Here is a 15,032-nt window from a genome sequence, read left to right as displayed (position 1 = left end):
CAGTTAGCACCATGGTGCTAAAACTACCTATTTTCTAGACACTCTGCCTCTGCATCTATTTCGGACAGCCGGAGGCACAGTTCCAGATAAAGCAAATCACCTCTGACTCCACCAAATACTACCATGTCGTCAGCTCTTTGGACCAAGAAACTGCAGCCAGTGTAGACGACCTCATTCAAAACCCACTGGAGGAGGGTAAATACAACGCACTTAAGTCAATGCTCATCAGCACATATGGGGTCTCCAGGCGCGAGAAGGCAGACAGGCTCATGAATCCGTTCTCATGGAAGAAATGCCCGCGCTGGCAGAGGGCCACAGACCATGCCTGATGTTCGAGCACGTGTTTTTGGAGCAGCTGTTGGACCACATTCAGTTGCTGCTGGCTGACATGGATTTCAGTGACCCTGGAAAGTTCTGGACCAAAGTGGACATACTTTGGCAGACCAAGTGTGAGACTGAGTCCATCATTAGCTTGTTGATCTGCTCACAACTAGAGCCACAGATGAAACCCCACCACCCCGGGGCCAACAACGTCCCCGGAGGCCACATGCAGGAACAGACACCAAATGGAGTTTCTATCACCAGAGATGGGGGGAGGAGCTGGTGCCCAAAAATTCTGGGAAACTCCAGGCTAGCCACTGCTGATGGCTTCAGTGGCTGGCCACATAGACAGCCTCCTCCATGCCACAGACTGCCTAAGTCCACGGACTGCAGGTTCCTGGTCAACACAGGTGTGATATCAGCATTATGCCACCAACCGCGCTCGAGACCCACACAAGACCCTATTGCTCCACCCTGTGAGAGGCCAACAACACCTCTATTAAGACTTTTGGGAAACGATGGGTGGAAATTTGACTAGGAGATGAGACCTTCTGCTGGGACTTCACTCTTGCATTAGTGCAAACACTGCAGACTTCCTGAGAGCACACGGCCTGTTAGTCAACCTAAAGGCCAAATGACTGGTGCACGCTCAAAATTTCCAGACCTTCCCACTCGAAGCAGTAATGCAAGCCCCACAACTTTCCTCGGTACTGACCCACATTGATAAGTACATCTGCATTTTGGCCAAGTTCCTGGCAATCCTCCAGCCCCAATTCACATACACATGGCTTTCAACACCAGATCACCACCCAGGGAACCCCTGCCCCCCATGCATGCCTCTGACGCCTGTCTCCAGACAAGCTGCAACTGGCGAACGAAGATTTCACATGTATGGAGGAATTAGGCATTGCCCATGGCTCCGACAGCCCATGGGCCTCACTGTTACATATGGTCCCTAAGGCCACCAGCGGTTGGCGACTCTGTGAGGACTACAGGTGCCTCAATGATGCCACCATTCCAGACCACTACCAGGGCCTCCACATTTAAGAATTCACAGCCAATTTGCATGGTGCATGAATTTCTCAAAGGTCGATCTAATCCGTGGCTATCATAAGATCCCCATGCATCCTGATGACATCAAGAAGACAGCCATCATCACGCCTTTTGGCCTCTTCGAGTTCTGCACATGCCCTTTGGCCTCAAGAATGTGGCACAGACATTCCAGCACTTTATGGATGCAGTTGGCAGGGATTTGCATTTCAACTTTACCTAGACAACATCCTCGTTGCCAGCGAGGACTACCAAGAGCACGAATCCCACCTGCACCAGCTGTACTCCCACCTCAGCATCTTTGGTCTCACCATCAATCCAGTCAAGTGCCAATTCAGACTAGAGATTATCGATTTCCTGGGCTACAGGATCACCAGAGACAAAGCAACACCCCTACCGGCCTAAGTGGAGGCCATACGCCACTTTACCAGTCTGGCCACGGTGAAAGGCCTGCAGGAATTTGTGGGTATGGTCAAGTTTTACAACCGCTTCATTCCAGCTGTCGCTAAGATCATGTGACTGCCTTTAGCCGTGATAGCTGCACAAAGAAAGACCTAGTATGGGACGACGAGGCTTCAGAGGCATTCCAACAAACAAAAAATGCTCTGGCCAATGCCACATTACTCATAAACCCAAGGATGGACGTTCCCACTGCTCTCACTGTTGATGCATCTGTGGGATACTCAAGGAGCCAGTAGGTGGGCATTGGAAACCTCTAACCAGCACTTGAGGCCAATGGAACTCAAATACAGTGCTTTCAGCAGAGAGCTGCTGGCACTCTACTTTGTGGTACACCACTTCAGATACTTCTTGGAGGTGAGGCCATTCACAGTATTCACTGACCACAAACCCTTAACTTTCACCTTTTCAAAGGTTTTGGAGCCCTGGTCAGCTCGACAGCAGCACCACATGACTTGCATCTCTGAATTCACCACGGATATCCGACACCTGTCTGGCAGAGAAAACAACATTGCGGCAGTTCAAACGTTAGCACCAGGCCGAGACTACACAGAGCTCACACAAGCACAGGAAACGGATGCCGAGACTCGTGCTCTGCACACTGCCATCACTGGTTTGCAGCCACTGGACATCCAGCTGGCACAGAATGGAAAGACACTACAATGTGATGTGTCCCTGGGCAATCTCTGCATGAAGGTGCAAGGCTTTTCACTCATTTTATGGCCTTTCCCATCCCTCCATCAAGACAACGGTACATATCGTCACTGCTTGTTTCGTCTTGCACGCCTGCGCAAGCAGGTCAGTGAGTGGGTGTGAACATGCATGCTCTGCCAGACCACCAAGATTCACAAGCACACTAAGGCCATTCTGCCGTTCGAGACACCGAGTTGCAAGTTCGAACATATACATGCTGAAATTGTGGGGCCCTTTCCAGTCTCCAGGTGCCTCCTTACCATTGTTGACCGCTTTACAAGATGGCCAGAGGCAGCCCTCATTAGTGAGATCACGGTGGACACCTGCGCCAGAGCATTGATGTCCATATGGATATCCCGCTTTGGAATTCCCACACATTTGACTGGACTGAGGTGCACAGATCACTTCCACCCTATGGAGAGAGTTGGCCTGCTTACTCGGTGCTAAACTGCACCACACGACAACCTACCATCCCCAATCCAATGGCCTGATTGAACATTTTAACGGGCACCTTAAATTGGCCCTTATTGACCCAGTTGACCAGCCCCAACTGGGTGTACGAACTACCCTGGGTCCTCCTCAGGATCCGCACAGCCTAAATGTTGGACAGTTTTCCCCCCCCCCCCCCTCAAGAGAGGATACAAATAACCTCCCAAGGATGTTGGGAAACATAGAGACTAATGCAAGGGAGGAACTGAAAGAAATCAGTATCTCTAAGGACATGGTCTTGGGGAAATTGATGGGATTGAAGGCAGATAAATTCCAAGGGTCTGATAATCTACATCCTAGATTACTTAAGGAAGTGGCCATTCAGATAGCAGATGCTTTAAGAATTATTTTACAGAACTCGATAGACTCAGGATCAGTACCCATGGATTGGAGGGTAGCTAATGTTACCCCACTATTTAAAAAGGGGGGTAGAGAAAAAGTGGGGAATTATAGACTGGTGAGCCTTACATCAGTAGTGGGCAAAATGATGGAATCCATTATTAAGGATGTAATAGCGGAGCATATGACTAGCAGAGAAGGGATCGGACAGAGTCAACATGAATTTACAAAAGGTAAATCGTGCTTGACAAATCTATTGGAATTCTTTGAGATGGTGACAGGTAAAATAGATGGGGGAGAGCCAGTGGATGTGGTGTACCTGGACTTCCAAAAGGCCTTCGATAAGGTCCCGCATAAACGACTGGCTTCCAAAATCAAGGCTCATGGGATTGGGGGCAAAGTATTGATGTGGATTGAGAACTGGCTGGCAGGTAGAAGACAGAGAGTTGGGATAAATGGCTCGTTTTCTGAGTGGCAGGCGGTGACCAGTGGGATCTGTACTGGGACCCCAGCTGTTCACAATTTACATTAATGATCTGGATGAGGGGATTGGATGTAATATCTCCAAATTTGCAGATGACACTAAGCTAGGAGGGGTTGTGTCCACGGAAGAGGGGGTCAGGAAGCTCCAGTGTGATTTGGATAAACTGAGGGACTGGGCAGATACATGGCAAATGCACTACAACGTGGATAAATGTGAGGTTATCCACTTTTGTAATACAAACCGGAGGGCAGATTACTATTTGAATGGCAATAGATTAAGAGATGGGGAAGTGCAGAGAGACCTAGGGGTACTTGTACATCAGTCTCTGAAGGCGAGCATGCAGGTACAGCAGGCGGTTAAAAAGGGAAATGGTTTGTTGGCCTTCATATCAAGAGGGTTTGAGTATAGGAACAAGGATACCTTACTGCAGCTGTACAGGGCCTTGGTGAGACCCCACCTGCAGTATTGTGTGCAGTTTTGGTCACCTTATCTAAGGAAGGATGTTCTTGCAATGGAGGGAGTGCAGAGGTGATTCACCAGGCTGATACCTGGAATGGCAGGAATGACTTTATGAGGAAAGATTGCGCAAATTGGGATTGTATTTGCTGGAGTTTAGAAGATTGAGAGGGGATCTCATAGAGACATATAAAATTCTGGCAGGACTGGACAGAATGGATGCAGATGGGATGTTTCCAGTGATGGGAAAATCCAGAACCCGGGGCCATGGTTTGAGGATAATAGGCAAACCATTTAGGACTGAGATGAGGAGGAGTTTCTTTACCTAGAGGGTGGTGAATCTGTGGAATTCATTGCCACAGAGGGCAGTAGAGACAGGTTCATTAAATATATTTAAGAGGGAATTAGATCTATTTCTTCAGTATAAGGGTATTAAAGGTTACGGAGAGAAGGCGGGGACGGGGTACTGAACTTTAAGATCAACCATGATCTCATTGAATGGCGGAGCAGGCTCAAAGGGTCGAATGACCTACTCCTGCTCCTATCTTCTATGTTTCTATGTTTCACACTTCCAGGCGAATTCCTGCCAGCAATATGTGACCAGGAGGCAGAGGGCGCTGCAGTGCTTGAACAGCTCCACAGCAAGTTGGGCAACCTAGCACCACCCCACAATCCCACCAAGGTCAGAGCCCCTCCTCCATACAAAAAGACTTAAAACACTCTGAATTTGTGTTCATTCGCAGGGGTGCCCACCTCCCACCCCTACAACAACCTTATGAGGAGGATGTAATCCGCGACAACTGCTCTACATTCACTTTGGACATTGGACGTAGGGAAGAATTTTTCACGACCATTTGAAACCAGCCCACTTAGACTTGCCCACTGGCCAAGCATAGGGGTAGACCTCCCAAATTAAAGGCCCCTCAAAGTACAGACACTGATGCCAGTCCAGGGGGGTGTTATGTGGTGCTCCACATAATTGATGGACAGGTGAACTGGCTACGTGTGTCACGCATGCATCAGCAGAGCAGCTGTGTCAAACATGACTCCACGCATTCATCTCCTCCAGCAGAGGCTCCGGGCCTGCATATGCATGGACTGCATGGTGGTGTCACACAGACTCATCTTCCAGAGTAGAGGTGGGACTTCTAGTGGCCTTAAAGCATTGCACACGAAAGTAAAATAAACCTTCGAGTGAAGACGAGCCCACTGACTACTGGTCTCTTTTGTTCACTCCACTAGTGCTCTGCTACACTCTAATATCTTTCTTATAGCCACTCTAATATCTTCCTTAAGTTTAACTTATTACTTAACCTACTTAACTGCTTAATTCCCCCCTCCAATATGAAGCACAGGTGTGTGTAATGTATATTTAAGATTAGAAAAGTTCTTTGGATCACAATTCAATCTCACTGGTTGCAGACACTTGTTCTGTGCACAGAAGTTAGCATTAATAAAGTTCACCAGTCTTTGATGCTTAACAGGTTACCACTCAGCAGGGTTCTTGCTGGTTTTCAAAGAGAGATTCCTTTTCCAGGACATCCACAACTGATTCCTTCTCAATCAGTCTTGCTGACAAAACTTGCCCCCTTCTGTGTTCTCCAGATGATCCTCTTTCTTTCAGGTCACCTTTCAGACTGTCAGTCTTCTCCTTCGACCAGGCACCCTTCCAAAGTTTGCCAGCTTGTCCTTCTTGAACTGATTTCTGTCTCCTCTCTGTTTCACACCCTCTCTCTCTGAGAGCCAAACTCTTCTCCTCTGCCTGCAAAGATCACATGCTCTCCCAGGCAAGCTGTTGTCAATACTTTGTTGCTTCCTGCAAAACATTTTCATGTACATTTACTAAATTTAAAAAAAAGTATCCTGTATAAATTTCTGATCATCTAAATTCAGTGCATAAATATTCAATAAAGTCCATTCTTCAGAAAATATTTGACAATTTACTATAAGATACTTTACTGCCCACTGGGTCTGTAATTACATCTTGAATTTTAACTGGTAAATTACCTCTCCCCTAGATTTAAAATTAAATTAGAGAAAGCTAACTGGCCTACCTAAACTCTTTTCAATTTTAATGTTCACTTTCAGTTAAGTGAGTCTCTTGTAAAAAAGCAATATCTACTCCTAATTTCTTTATATATGATAAAACTTTCTTTATATTGTTCCATTAATCCCATTAATGTTAAAACTCAATGTCTTAACTGTTTTACCCATTATTTTCATCTATAGATTTTAACAAGTTATTATCATACATTCCTGTCCAGGAAGAATTCCCATAAATTAAATTGGTCTGAGGTGTAATCCAAAAACATTGAACTTATTCAAACTACAAACATTATATAAAAAAAAAAGTATTAAGCTCACAAAAAAATTAATAATAACAAATCCCTCCTTCCCGAAAATGCCAGAAGAACCAGCATTAACACCCTCCATTTTACGGGTTGTGGTCAAACCAGGAAAACACATGCAGTTGTCAGAAACTAACAAACACTACCCCTGACTCACGGGGGGGTGGTGGGGGGCGGGGAAAGAAAGAAAATTCATTATAGAAAGAGGAGAACATACTCCCCATTTATTAATAAATCATTTTACTGTCTTCTTATGGTAATTGAACCTTGGGTAAGTCTTTAACAAAATCTTCAGCCTGAATATAATTGGTGAAGAAGACATTCTGCTGATCTGGCATAAATACTTTCAATATAGCTGGATATTGTAGCATAAATCTGTAACCTTTATCATATAAAGTCTTCTTAACCAAATTAAACTCTTTCCTTCTCTTCAAAAGAGCTTGACTCAAATCTGGGTAAAAAAGATCTTTCACCCTTGTAATTCAAAGGTCCACATTATTTAGCTCTTCTCATTGCCAAACCAAGTATCTTCTCTCTCTCTTGGTCCATATTGATCAGATTTTTAAATTATCAAGGTCTCTGATTCAGTCCCAGTTTTGGTTGGAGCTATGGGCTCTCTCAATCAAAATTCTCTCTTTGAAATTTTCTCATCCAAATATTTCCGGTATCCAATCTTGAAAAAAAAATTACATCTTGGCCTTCTTTGCCTTCAGACATGCCAACAATTTTAAGATTATTCCTTCTACTATAATTTTCCAAAACATTGACCTTATCCAATAATTTTTTTATTCATAGAAATCAAAGCACTAACAGAGTCCTCATTAACATTTGCTCTTTCCACAATACATTGAACTTCTTTATGGTCATCTTGAATTCTTTCTTCTAATTTATCAACTCTTTGTGAAAAGTTATTTATTGATTTGATCAAGTCAACTTTAGCTTGTTGTATTTCTCCAGTTAAAAATTTTAAATGATTTTCCATTGCATTCGCAAGTTTATCAAGTTTCGTCTCAATTTTATCCATTTTTTTCTTTAAAAATGTTGCCTTGCCTTTAAATTTTTTTTTGTGCTTGTATCTTCCTCTTCACTCACATAATCATTTGAATCATCTTCTATACCAGGTAGTTCTTCTTTCTGCTACTACTACTACTAATACATCTACGTCTCTTAATTAAGAATTAATTTTAAAATTAAGAATTTTTTACTTTTTTTCATCCACAGTGCCCATCCTCGACTCCCCGTGCATGCACAGTGAAGACATACCTTTCCCGACGGTGCCATCTTTGCAGAGCTGCAGGGATGCTTCTGTGAGATGGTCCCTCTTCAGGGCTGTCTGCAATGGCTCCAGGAGAATCTCTGGCGGCCGGCTTTTCTGTGAAGATAGGCCCAGGTTCTTTTTCTTTCCTGAGTTCGCATTTTTCTTTCAGAGTAGTTTTTAAAGTTTTCTTTTCTCGGTGGCATTTTATTTTCAACTGTCGACACTTTAGATGAACTTTAAAATAACTTTAATTATAAAAACTTAATTTTTAAAATTAAAATCCCCAGGAGGCAGAAGGGTGTGCTGCGTTCCCTATGGCATTACATAACCTCCCTCATACAAGTTATTAATAAAAATCACAAAAAGAAGTCCCAGAACTGATATTTGAGGGACTCCACTAGACACAACCATCCAATCTGAATGTACTCCCTCCACCACAACTTTCTTTGGACAAGCCAGTTTGAATTCACATGGCCAAGCTTCCCTGGACTCCATGCCTTCTGAATAAGCCTATCATGTGGAACCTTGTCAAATGCCTTACTAAAATCCATGTAGACCACATCCACTGCATTACCCTCAACTATATGTCTGATCACCCCCTCAAAGAACTCTTTCGGGCTTGTGAGCCATTATCTGCCCTTCATAAAGCCACACTGACTGTCCTTGATCAGAGCATGATTCTCTAAATGCCCATAGATCCTAACTCTAAGAATCTTTTCCAACAGACATAAGGCTCACTTGTCTATAATTGCATGGACTTTAACTACTACCTTTTTTGAAAAAGCGGACAATGTTTGCCACCCTCCAATCCTCCAGTATCATTCCCATGGATAATGAGGACACCAAGATCCTAGCCAGAGGCTCAGCAATCTCCTCCCTCGCCTTGTGGAGTAGCATGGGGAATATTCAGTCAGCCCTTGAGGACTATCTGTCCTAATGCATTTTAACTGCTCCAACACATTCTCAATATCAACATGCCTTAGAACATTTACCCCACCCATATTATCCTCACAGTCATCAAGGTCCCTCTCCTTGGTGAATATTGAAGAGAAGTATTCAGTGATGACCTCGCCCTCCAGGCACATCTGCCTACCTTTATCTCTAATAGTTTCAATTCTGTTCTTCACATAATGTCCCAAATTTTGTTGGTAAATACTGGGGTTCTTAATTGTTTCAGTGTCAGTAAATCTTGGGGTTCTGTTCCATTAAATGCCAATGTATTAATCCTTCAGCAGCAATTATACCCACTCGAGATTTGTCAGGGTAAATTCAGGACAATGTGTGTCATATCCTGCAACAACACTTTTCTGTTGGACTCCAGTGTGTTTTGAGCCAGTGAGATAGGCCTTCTGCATTTCAGATCAATAAGTTCAGATATTTGATTACTAGAAACAATTGAGGGCTTAAGCTAGTAAAAATTTGGAGTTTGGGGTTTAGAATTTCATTGTGGGATATTTGAGAAGTGTAAGATATAGAAATCAAATACACACTTAAAAAAACTAGCTTCTTAATTAATCTTGGAGCAAAAATGAAAATATCTAGGTTGCCTAATCTAGTTTAAAAAAAGATCCACTGGTATATTTGATCTGAATTTGTAATCTATCAACCAATCTATTTCTACAAATCAAATCAATTGCCTTTCTGTAATTTTCCATTTTAAGATGCCCTTTATTTAATTGTTCAATGAAAGTCTGATTCTTCAAAAGAAATGGGTGACTAAACTATTTCTGTACCAGAATGTAATAGTGTAATAATCTCTCTGTAATTTGCAACCTTGGAACAGAATCTGAAAAGTATCTGACACAGGAGGCCATTTCCACCTGTGTTTAGACTGCCCAAAGAATTAAAACAAAAAAAGTGAAATTATTCAAGGTTTAAAAAAAAACTAAAAATGCAAATAATTCCAAACATTAAACAAAGTTGATTATTATAATGAAATATCTTGCCTTCTGCTTATTAATCTTTCTGCAGCCATACAGACTGAACTGAAAACAATAAGCTAAATACTGAGAAATGCAGAAAGATCTAGCTCTATTGCTGGTCTCCACGTGGAACCCAGTAGCAGAGAATATTAAAAGATATATGATGCATATTTTGTTTTCTTGTCGGATAGTTTATTGAATTGTGCAGAATTCTTTGGTAATAAATAGCTGGGCTCTAGTTACTATATTAAAAACACAGAAATGCTGGAGGACTCAGCAGGTCTCATGGCATCTATAGAAGGTAAAGATAGATAACTGATGTTTTGGGCCTGAGCCCTTCAAGATGTGAGTTAAGAACAGATAGGCATCTAAATTAAAAGAAAAGACAGGAGGAAGAGTACAGGCCAACAAACAAAAGATGTTAATTGGATATAGATTGGAGAACATGAGAGAGAGGAAAGATGAGAATTGATGGGGGTGTGGCAGGGGTTTGGTTCTGTGAATGCAGAGCTGGGGGAAAAGGGAAGAGAGAGAAGAGTGAACTAGAGGAAAGGAAACATAAGAATGGGGGGGGGGGGCAGGGAGCAGACTAATGGAAACTGGAGAAGATCGTGTTAATGCGATTTTGTTGGAGGGTGCCCAGACAGAATTTGAGGAGCTGTACCTCCAATTTACTCGTGGTCTCAGTCTGGCAGTGCATGAGATCATGGTCAGACATGTTGGTAAGGGAATGGGGCAGAGAAATGGCAACTGGGAGATCACCGCTCTTATGGTGGTCAGACCCAAAAGTTCAACGAAGCAATCTCCTAATCTATGTCTAGTCTCTACGATGTAGAGGATACCCCAACAAGAGCACTGGATGTAGTAGATGACCCCCTGCAGATTCACAAGTGAAGTGTTGCTTCACTTTGAAGAACTGTATGGGGACCCTGAATCTTGCTTATGGAGGAGTTGTTGGCGTAAGTGGAGCACCTCCTGTAGTTATAGAGGTAGGTCCCAAAGGGGTGATAATTTGATCCCATGTGTTGGCAAATCAAAACTAATTTCTGCCAGTTTCATCTTTTTACCCACTCTCTTTTGCTTTGGGTTAATTGTGAGTGCTGATTTCAATCAGTTAGTTTTATCTTCTGAGCTGATCCTTCAAAGTTGATGTTATAAGATTAATGTGTTAAACTTAGAAGTGGATAAGTGTTTCTCAATGATCCATGAACCCGAAACAGTTTAGGAGTCATGATGAAAGCATCTTTGCAAGCTTTTGCTGAGTGGAAGGATGTGAATTTTTCAAAATCATATTTCATCTATTTCTCCTGAATAGGGAGCCATTCTGCCTATTGAATCTATGGCAGCTCAGAGCATCTCCATCAGATCTATTCCCTTCTCTAATGGCAATCATCTTTCTTCCTACCCATCCATAGAAAGGGAAAATTTACAGCCAATGAACCCAACAGCACATCTTTGGGTTATTGGTGGAAGCTGGACTACCTGCATTCACAAAGAAAGTGTCCAAACTCCACACATGATCAAGTTGGAATCTGGATCCCTGGAGTGGCAAAGCAGCAAAACTAATTCTGCAGCAAATTCATCACCCTTTGGGACAGGGAACTCCAAAGTAGAGGAGAGACCAGAGTTTTGAAAACTGGATTATTGTGTGTAGGATTTCTTGATTTTGTTTTATATATGTGCTCTGCTTAATAATTTACACAATCTCTTCAAACAATAAGTGCAGTCAACTATATTATGTAAGCAATGAACATATTCACTCTGTTCCATTTGTCTCTTTGTGTTGTTACTTGTTTTATTTCACATGTATCACAGCAAAGCAGTTTTCACACCTTAATGGAAAGAGAAAAATGTTGAAATGGAGCTCATTAGAAATTTCACGATTATCAGCCAAGAACAGGAGGACTGGTTGGTGACCAAATTATTGAAAAAGCAGCCATGCCTCAAAAATAAGGAAAATCATAGCCACTGACTAAATTTTTATGATACTTGTTGCTTATAAAAAAGTGCATTATTCAGATAAAGAAATGGGATTGCTGAACAACATGAAATGGAACACGGGAGAGACGACAGATGCTAGAATCTGATGCATAAAGCAATCTGCTGGAGGAGGTCAGCAGATCCAGAAGCATCAGTTCTTTTTTGTGCATTTTTGTTCTTTAATTAAATATGGTTAATTTCTTTTACCCTTTATCTTCAACCCTTTGTGAAATTTTGCATTTCTTATTTGTGCCCAAGAGGAAGGAAATGCACAGATTTTTTTTAAAATGGCAAATAAAAGCAGGATAACTTAAATGTTGTCAACAATTTTTCCACTAATTGCCAGAGCAGGATTTAAAAATGATTCACTTGTTTATTAAAAAGGAAGTATAGAGTTTTTATAATGAGAAATATTAACATTGAAGATAAGAGAACTCAGTAGCTCAGCCTGTGGATAGAAAAACAGTTAACACCCCAGTCTGATAAAATTTCAAGATTCAAATATTCTTCTTTTCAAAGATGCATACCAGTCATTGACAGCACAAATTTTGTTTTGTTTAAAAAGTTTATTTTAATAAAGTTTGTAGGTGAACTCCATGACTATTTTATTCAAAAATCCTGCTAGCACTAATCTGATAGATCTAGTATTTTTCTCAAATTAAGAGATTTTTAATAGTGCCACCAAATTCCCAGACTTGATTGATATTTTCAAAATTTAATGAAGAAGACAACCTTTTGGAGGAAAAATGTTGAGAGTTGAATCAAAAATAATCCTTAAGCATATTTGGTACCAAAACAACTGAAAAATAAACTGAAGTAGAATTAAAAAAAATAATTCTTTCATTTTTGGGGAATCTTGGTAAAAGTTTCCCTTTGAGTAAATGGTGGTGATTTCCTCCCATAACTGCTGTAATTTGTGTGAAGAAGGTACTTCCTCTGTACTGTTGGTTAGGAAGTTCCAGGTTTTTGATGAGCAATGTCAGACTTTTGGACTGTTTGTAATATTTGCGTAGCAGGTTGGTGTAGCAGTTAGTGCAACGCCTTTACAACACCAGCGATCGGGTCCAGGGTTTGAATCCCGCACTTTCTGGAAGGAGTTTGTACATACTCCCCTTGTCTGCGTGTGTTTTCCCCGGAGCCTCCTGTTTCCTCCCACTGTTTGAAACATTCCAGGGGTTTTATTGGGTGACACGACTCATGGGCCAAAATGGCCTGTTACCATGCTATGTCTAAATTTAATTTTTTTTTAACAATTACTCTGTGACATAGAGGTTAATATTCAGGTGCTAATGCTCCTATGTGTCTGAAACTACTTGTCCTTATTGGAGGTAGAGATTATCGGAACCTGTCTGAGTTACCTATATTACTCATTAGTGCATTTTGAAGATGGTATAGTGTGTAATCCACATTTGGACTGAGTCTGTGAGCAGCTGAGTAGTTTTGGTGAAACCTAAACTATGCATGGGTGAGTAGGTGCCACTTGATAATGATGTTGAAGTGCTGAAGAAACTCATCAAGGCAAACAGCTTTTTTTATGGCAAAGATACGTAACCAATGTTTCAACGATGAGATGTTTGTCAAGGTATGAGGACAAAACAGGCAGGCTCTTGAATAAAATTGAGGGGAGAGGAGGAAAGGGCAGGGGGGAGGAGCACAGGCCCACAGACAAGAGGTAGTAGGTGGATATGGTTTGGAGGGCAGTAGGGAAAAAAGTTGAGGTGAAAAGGAGAGGGTTTAGCTCTCTGAATGGAGAGGGAAGGAGGTGGGGAGCTGGATGAGAGTGGAGAGAGGGATAAGGAAGGAGAGAGACTGGGGAGGGGCCCTGATGATGTTGTTGTTCCTTAATGATGATTGTGAATAGACTAGATGATAATTGGACAGACTGCATTTCTCTTCTATGAACAGAACCTAACTGGATTATTTTCATTTTGCTGTATAGGTGCTAGCACTTTTAGCTACACTTGAGCAGCTTGGTTAGAGGGGAGCCAGCTCTGGATTTCAGGTTTTCTGTACAGCAGCTGGGATGTCATTTGTTATCCAGTGCTCTCAGCTGCTTGTTATCATATGGAATGAATTAAATTGGCTGAAGATTGAGTTCTGTGATGATGAGGGTCTCGGGATGAAGTTAGAATGGTTTACCTGTTCAGCACTTCTGGCTGAATGTGAATCTTCACCCATATCTTGTTTACTGAACCATACCATTGTTAAGAATAGGAATGTCATTGGAGTCTTCACTGTGTTTCACCAGCTGTTTAATTATCCTAGTACCATTAATGGCTAGATGAGGTAGGACTGCAGAGCTTTTAAAATGCTGAAAGTGTTTAACAGGTTAGGCATCATCTGTGGAGAGTTGTCAGTTCTGTTCTGAATCTTTCATTTAGAATTTTGGGAAGATGGGACTTTGCCTCTGAGGACTGTGGTGCTCATTTCTATCAAGAATGATGTATCTGTTGCAACTGGATTGGCAGAGATTGCATACTACCTGCTGCAGCCCCAATCTGGCAGCCGTGCCCTTCTGGACTTGGCCAGTTCATAGAGTGATGTTGCTACTGGTGGACACTGAAGTACAATATCCAGGGTACATTAAAACCACTTGTTACTTTCAGTGCTTCCTGTTATTGTTGATTTATCATCTGAGAGAATATAGTTAATGGTACTCATGAGAAAGTTTTCTTGCTTGTGTTTGGCTTGATACCAGGAATTTCATGGGATGTAGAATTAATGTTTGAAGACTCTCTCTCCCACCTATTCTTCATTATGTCACTCTCCCTGGGGAATTTGTTGTGATTGTAGGAAAGATGTACCCAGGATTGTGATGGAGGAGCCAAGTACCTTGTCTGTAAGGTGTGATTCTTTGAGGACACCTGTCAATTGTGCGATTGGTCTATGGTTTAGCTTTCTCAATTTGGGCACTATTTCTCAGATGTTGTTAATTGGATTTTGGGAGGTTGGGAAGTCAGTGAGATGCTTGGTGTTTGCTTCGACACTTTCTATTTCTATGTTGTGGTTCTAATATAATGTGTGATACATCTTCAGAAAGCATTTTAGCATCAACTGCATTGAAGGGTCTAGAATCTTGTTTGCCCAGACTGGGATATTTGTGCACCAAATGGGTTTTTATAGTGATGTAGTTTTTATTAGTCACCATTATTAATGAGGGAAGATTAAATTAGATTTTAAAAATTTGTGTAGCCAGCTGCCAATAGAAGTTATATTTGTTGGAGCCTGGGGAA

General features: G+C 41.9%; 1 protein-coding gene across 3 annotated transcripts in view; it reads left to right on the top strand.

Annotated features, from left to right (window-relative positions):
• Positions 1-15,032, top strand: part of tgfbrap1 (transforming growth factor, beta receptor associated protein 1) — a 54,483-nt gene that overhangs the window by 20,085 nt on the left and 19,366 nt on the right. The window lies entirely within an intron of this gene.

This window comes from Narcine bancroftii, chromosome 7 (genome assembly GCF_036971445.1).
Source record: "Narcine bancroftii isolate sNarBan1 chromosome 7, sNarBan1.hap1, whole genome shotgun sequence".
Classification (NCBI taxonomy): domain Eukaryota; kingdom Metazoa; phylum Chordata; class Chondrichthyes; order Torpediniformes; family Narcinidae; genus Narcine; species Narcine bancroftii.
This window is presented reverse-complemented; position numbering and strand designations above follow the sequence as displayed.